General features: G+C 42.6%; 1 non-coding gene across 1 annotated transcript; it reads left to right on the top strand.

The window, feature by feature from the left end:
- Positions 1-905: 905 nt before the first annotated feature.
- On the top strand, positions 906-1,012 carry LOC148580675 (small nucleolar RNA R71). Its single transcript, XR_015896501.1, has one exon. It is a non-coding gene; the product is annotated as a small nucleolar RNA R71 (small nucleolar RNA).
- The last annotated feature ends 4,901 nt before the right edge of the window (positions 1,013-5,913 follow it).

Here is a 5,913-nt window from a genome sequence, read left to right on the forward strand (position 1 = left end):
TCCCTTTTTCTTTCTGCAGACTTGGCGTGGGAGGTTGAACTCCATCTTGCTCTTCTCCCTTTTCATTTGAGCCTTCTTCTTGTGGTTTTTAGGGACGTTCCTTCAGTTTCTTCCCACTCCTAAGTGTGATAGCTTGACACTCCTCCCTTTTGCTTGAATGGGCATCATAGCAAAAGTTGTTGTTAGGAAGCTGCTTAAACAGATAGCTGATTTGTGTCTCCAGTTTCTTGATGGCAGCATTTTGATTCTGCATGTTTGACTGCACTTCCTTTCTGAATGCTTTACTGTTTCGAATGTCTTTGCATACTCCTTCAATTAAGGTTTCGATCGTAGAGAGCTTGTCATCAATTGATGGGTGATTCGGAGCAGATGTGTTGTTTTGGTTTTGATAGGCGTGTGGAGAAGTATTGTTGTTGGAGTTGTAACGTCTCTGGTCTTGGTTTTGATCTTTCTCACTTCCCCACCCAAAGTTTGGGTGGTTTCTCCATCCAGGGTTGTAGGTCTTGGAGTATGGATCATAGTTTTTCCTTGGTGAATTCCCAATGTAGTTGGCTTGCTCCTAACTCCCCTCTGCTTCTTCATTCACTCCTTCTTGGGTTGTTGATGAAGTGGAGATTGCTGCTACTTGGTTCATCTCCATCTTCTTGGTGAGGTCAGCCAGCTACTGGGTAACGAGCTTATTTTGGGCCAACAGAGCATCTACATTGTTTAGCTCTATTACTCCTCTTGTGTTCCCTTTTTCGTAAGCATAGAAGTAGTCGTTCTCTGCTACTGTTTCAATAACATCTATGGCTTCCTCAATAGTCTTCTTCTTGTTCAAAGATCCTCTGGATGAATGGTCTACGACCTTCTTTGACTCATAAGAGAGTCCTTCATAGAAAATGTGCAGCTGCACCCATTCGTTGAACATGTCAGGTGGACACCTCTTTGTTAAGTCCTTGAACCTCTCCCATGCTTCATATAGAGTCTCACCATCTTGTTGCCTGAAAGTTTGGACCTCAGCTCTCATCCTATTGATTCGTTGAGGAGGGTAAAATCTTGCTAAGAATTTGTTCACCACGTCTTCCCAAGTTGTCAAGCTTTCCCTTGGGAAAGATTCCAGCCACTTGGCTGCTTTGTCCCTAAGTGAGAATGGAAATAGGAGCAGTCTATAGGCGTCAGGGTGAACACCATTAGACTTCACTGTGTCACATATTCTCAGGAAGGTGGTCAAATGTTGATTGGGGTCTTCTTGAACACCTCCTCCAAACGAACAGTTGTTCTGAACAAGGGTGATGAGTTGGTTTAAGTTCAAAGTTGTTGGCATGCATTGTTGGCTTTTGGATGCTACTTCCATAATTGCCTGGGTTTGGATTGATGTAAGAGCCCAAAACTCTTCTATCCTCCCCAGCATGATTTGCTCTACCTCCTCCCCCATGGTTGTGATCCTATTCTTCATGATGGTTTTCCATGTTGTCTTCCATGTTTGTTTCAAAGAATTCCTCTTCTTCCTCAGCACCAGCCACTTTCTTTCCTCTTACCTCCCTCCTTAATCTAAGGAAGGTCCTATCAGGTTCAGAATCGAAGGAAGTTGAAGCCCCCCTTCTTCTCCTTGTCATAAAACTATCAAGTGCAAGCAAGAAAAGATAGGTGCAGAAAGTATTTGTGTCAGAATTACTGTTAGTTGTGGGTGATACAATATATCAAACAGTTAGTGGGTTAGCAAACAGAATTGAAAATAACAAAGAAAAACAAAAGAGTAGAGGGGGAAAGGAAGAAGTTTAACTAAAACAAAAAGTAAATCACTCAAATAGAAAATAAAATTCACAAAAATAAAAATGCTCAATCTAGTGATCTTCCAATTTAATCATTGTTGATGCACAATCAATCCCCGGCAACGGCGCCATAAACCTGATGCGCGGAAAACTTGTCTTTCAACAAATCTCCCTTCGGCAAGTGTACCGAATTTGTCGTCAAGTAAAAACTCACAATAGAGTGAGGTCGAATCCCACAGGGATTGATTGATCAAGTAACTTTAATTAGAAGAATGTTCTAGTTGAGTGAATCCAGAATTTGGGTTGAGAGTTGCAGAAAATAAAATGGCGGGAATGTAAATAATAGAAAAGTAAATGCAAGAATTAAAGGACTGGAAGTAAATGACTGAAAATAAATTGCAGAATTGTAAATGGGAATGGGGGATTTGCTCATAAAAGTAAATGGCAGAAATTAAAGAGAATGGGTGAGATCAGAGATGGGGAGTTCATTGGGCTTAGGAGATGTTGCAATTCTCCGGATCAAGTTCATTTTCATCTCTTCCTCAATCAATGCACTCATTGATCTCCTTGGCAATTTTAAGTGATTGAATTACAATTTCTTGCAATTCAATCTCTCAAATCTTGATCAATAGCCAATTCCTTGGTCAATTGCTCATGAGAAGAGATGAAGTATGGTCACTGATTATACCACATGCATTTCCCAAATCAAGTTTTGAGAGGGTTATAGTCACATACCCATCCAAACCCAATTTGGTCCAGCATGAGAAAGCAATTCTAGCTTGATCTCTTCATTCCTCTTTCAAGGTTCAAAAGAGATCTAAGTTTGAATAGCTTCTCTTCCAAGATAACTACTTAATTGGATGAAGATCAAAAGCTTTCAAGTAAAATCAAGAGAAAAGATAGAAGAAGAATAATGAAAATTAGTATTGATCCATCAAATTACAACAGAGCTCCCTAACCCAATGAAAGGAGTTTAGTTGTTCATAGCTCTAGAAAATGAAAATAAAGATGGAGAATACATCATAGAACTAGAAATTGCAGAGAAAGTAAAATACAGAGAGTAATTCCCTTTTTCCAACTTCCAGAACCCCTTTAACAATTCAAAGCTACTCCTATATATACTACTCTTCTCAGCTTCTAGTTTGCTCTTCAAGTCTTGGGCCTTTGGATCTTGAGTTTGAAGCAGTTCTTTTCTTCATTTGGGCTTGGCTTTACTTGCAGAGAGAAAGTGCTAAGTGGGCAGAGACTTTAGCTCAGGGCATTAGGGGTGTTAACATTTAGTGAAAGTATAAGTTCGAGAACGTTAGTGACACTTAACATTTTCACTAACGTTCCAATGTACCCCTTTGCCTCACGTTAGAGCCCACGTTAACTAGGTTAACGTGGCTTCTAACGTGGCCTTGCCAACCTTCGAGAACGTTAGTGACACTCAACATTGTCACTAACGTTCCAGTGTGCCCCTTTTTGCTTCACGTTAAAGCCCACGTTAACTAGGTTAACGTGGCTTCTAACGTGGCCTTGCCAAACTTCGAAAACATTAGTGACACTCAACATTGTCACTAACGTTCCAATGTGCCCCTAGATCTCACGTTAGAGTCCACGTTAACTAGGTTAACGTGGCTTCTAACGTGGCCATTCTTAGCCATCCCAACGTTAGTGACAATGTTGAGTGTCACTAACGTTGGCTCATCATTCATTCCTCATCGTTAGCTTCCACGTTAACTAAGTTAACGTGGAAGTTAACGTGGCTCCTTGGGGGTTGTGTGGTTGCTTCCAACGTTAGTGACGATGTTGAGTGTCACTAACGTTGTCGACAACTCTCACTTCTTATGTTAGCTCCCACGTTAACGAAGTTAACATGGAAGTTAACGTTGTGTGTTGCATCCTTAGGCCAACGTTAGTGACAATGTTGAATGTCACTAACGTTGGCTTCTCTTCCCCCTTTAACGTTAGAGGCCACGTTAACTAGGTTAACGTGGGCTCTAACGTGGCCACTCATGAGTGTTTGCCAACGTTAGTGACAATGTTAAGTGTCACTAACGTTGGCTCAACTTCCCTTCTCCACGTTAGAGTGCACGTTAACTTAGTTAACGTGACTCTTAACGTGGGCAATGATGGCTTTGAGAGTGTTATTGGCAATCACTTTTCTCATTAACCTTGCAAGTTACCTCCCTTTCCTTGCTTCCTTTGGTCCTGAAATCAAGCAACAGAGTGCATCAATGTTCTAGTCCAAGTCATGGGTAATGCATCATACAATTTGTCACTAAATTCATGCAAAATCCTCATGAAATAATGTAAAATGCACAATGTATGCTTGAATCAAGGTGTAGGTGAATATCTACCCAAAACTAGCTTATTTCCTAAAGAAATGCATAAAACTACCCTAAAAATAGTAAAGAAAAGGTCAGTGAAACTGGCCAAGATGCCCTGGCATCAAAAGTACAAAGCAATCCAAAAAGAGATACCAAGTCAAGGATAAAAAGCGCGATATCGTCCACAAGGTTATAAAAGCCTCGGAGGCCACCAAAACCTATCTCAAAAAAGCTAAAGCATGCTACCATTTGTTTTTCATAAAAAACAAAAGTTGCTAGGCAAGCAACGGGAAAGTGTCAGCAATTAACAAAACATAAAGAGTTTAAAAAAGCCCAAAAGCCGGGCCAACTACATATCCAAAATAAAGTTAAAACTAAGGGTCAGAAGATTTTTTAGCAGCATCAGGCCGAGGAGACGTAGGCCGAGTCTGGAGAGGAACGGCATCTACAGTACCGTCATCCCGGTTCAAGATCTGGCAGTCAGGGTCAGAAGCAGGAGGACCAACCTCGGCAGGGACAGCAGAAGTCGACACCTTGGTAGAGGCTACAGGGGGAGGATCGACATCATCCTCATCCTCGTCATCAGGCACAACCTTGCCATCCCTAACAACGTTCTCCAAGCTAAAGAGGGTCAGGTCGGCCTCGGGAGCAATAACCCGAACTTGTTCCCTCAAGTTTTCATAGGCAGCAATTACACTGCCAACAAGATGACCTTGGAGTTCGGAATAATTAGCCCGGGCATTCTCCAACTCTTCTCTCAGACGCAACACCTCCCGGTAAGACGTCAAATAACTGTCCTTATGCCGCATAGCCGTGTCCTCAGCCAGTCTCAGAGAACCAGCCAGAGAAGTAGAACTAGCCTTTTCATTCTCCAAGTCTTTCTCCAACTTGGCCACCCTTACTTCAAGCTCTTCCTTCAAGTCCTTCATCCGATCAAACTCCTGTTTGGCCTCCTCCATAAAAGCTTTAGTAGCATGGAGAGGAAGACTTTGAGCAGTTCGATATAGGGCTGCCCCCATGTGTGCCAACTTGATACCACTCCGGGTGATATAATCAAAATGATGAAGAAGCGACACGTCGTCCATAGGAAGAACACCATAAGGGCCGATTTGTTGATCTACAAACTCAACCGCATCAAAGTTAAGAGCATCAAGGTTGAAAGGCTCAGTTGTTCTTTGCTTTTTACTAGGAGGGGCACCGGAAGCTGCAACAGAAGATTGTGGAGGATCGACCAGACGGACTCGGGGAGTAGGAATTGCTTTCCTCGGCCCGGGAGAACTCGATATAGGAGATTTAACTGGAGGCTGAGAAGATCCCTCTCCGGCCGCCTTGGCCCTGATGTTTAAAGCAGCGGTCGCCTTCTTCGCCTTCTTATAGGCTCTCATAGAATCATTATTCTTCGACATCTCTGAAAAACACAAAAATCAAAGACAAGTTACAACACAGGAGAAACAAAACTCGGGAGCAAGTATAAAAACAAATCAGACAGTACCCAAAGCAGCCCGAACCAAAGATGGATCACTCAAAAATCTCTTCGTGTCCAGATGGGGTGGCCTCCCCCACAAATCTTCAAGAACAACTACAAAGGCCCGCTCAACCTCACTAAGCATTTCCCATGTGTAACGTGGCACTCTTACATTCTTTTGCCACTCCAGAGGAAAAGCAGGCTCATCATTTTCATCAAGAAAAAAGGGGCGAACCCCCTCAACGGCACGGACTCGGAAGAAATAGTTCTTAAAATCTTTAAACGACTCATCATACATGGCAAAAACTTTATGCCCCTGGGCCGATCTGAAAGAAACCCAGGAAGCTTTCTTTTTGGAGGAACCTCCGGGTTTGGCCAAGAC

The sequence above is a fragment of the Arachis ipaensis genome, chromosome B10 (assembly GCF_059453495.1).
Source record: "Arachis ipaensis isolate K30076 ecotype BB chromosome B10, ASM5945349v1, whole genome shotgun sequence".
Taxonomy (NCBI): domain Eukaryota; kingdom Viridiplantae; phylum Streptophyta; class Magnoliopsida; order Fabales; family Fabaceae; genus Arachis; species Arachis ipaensis.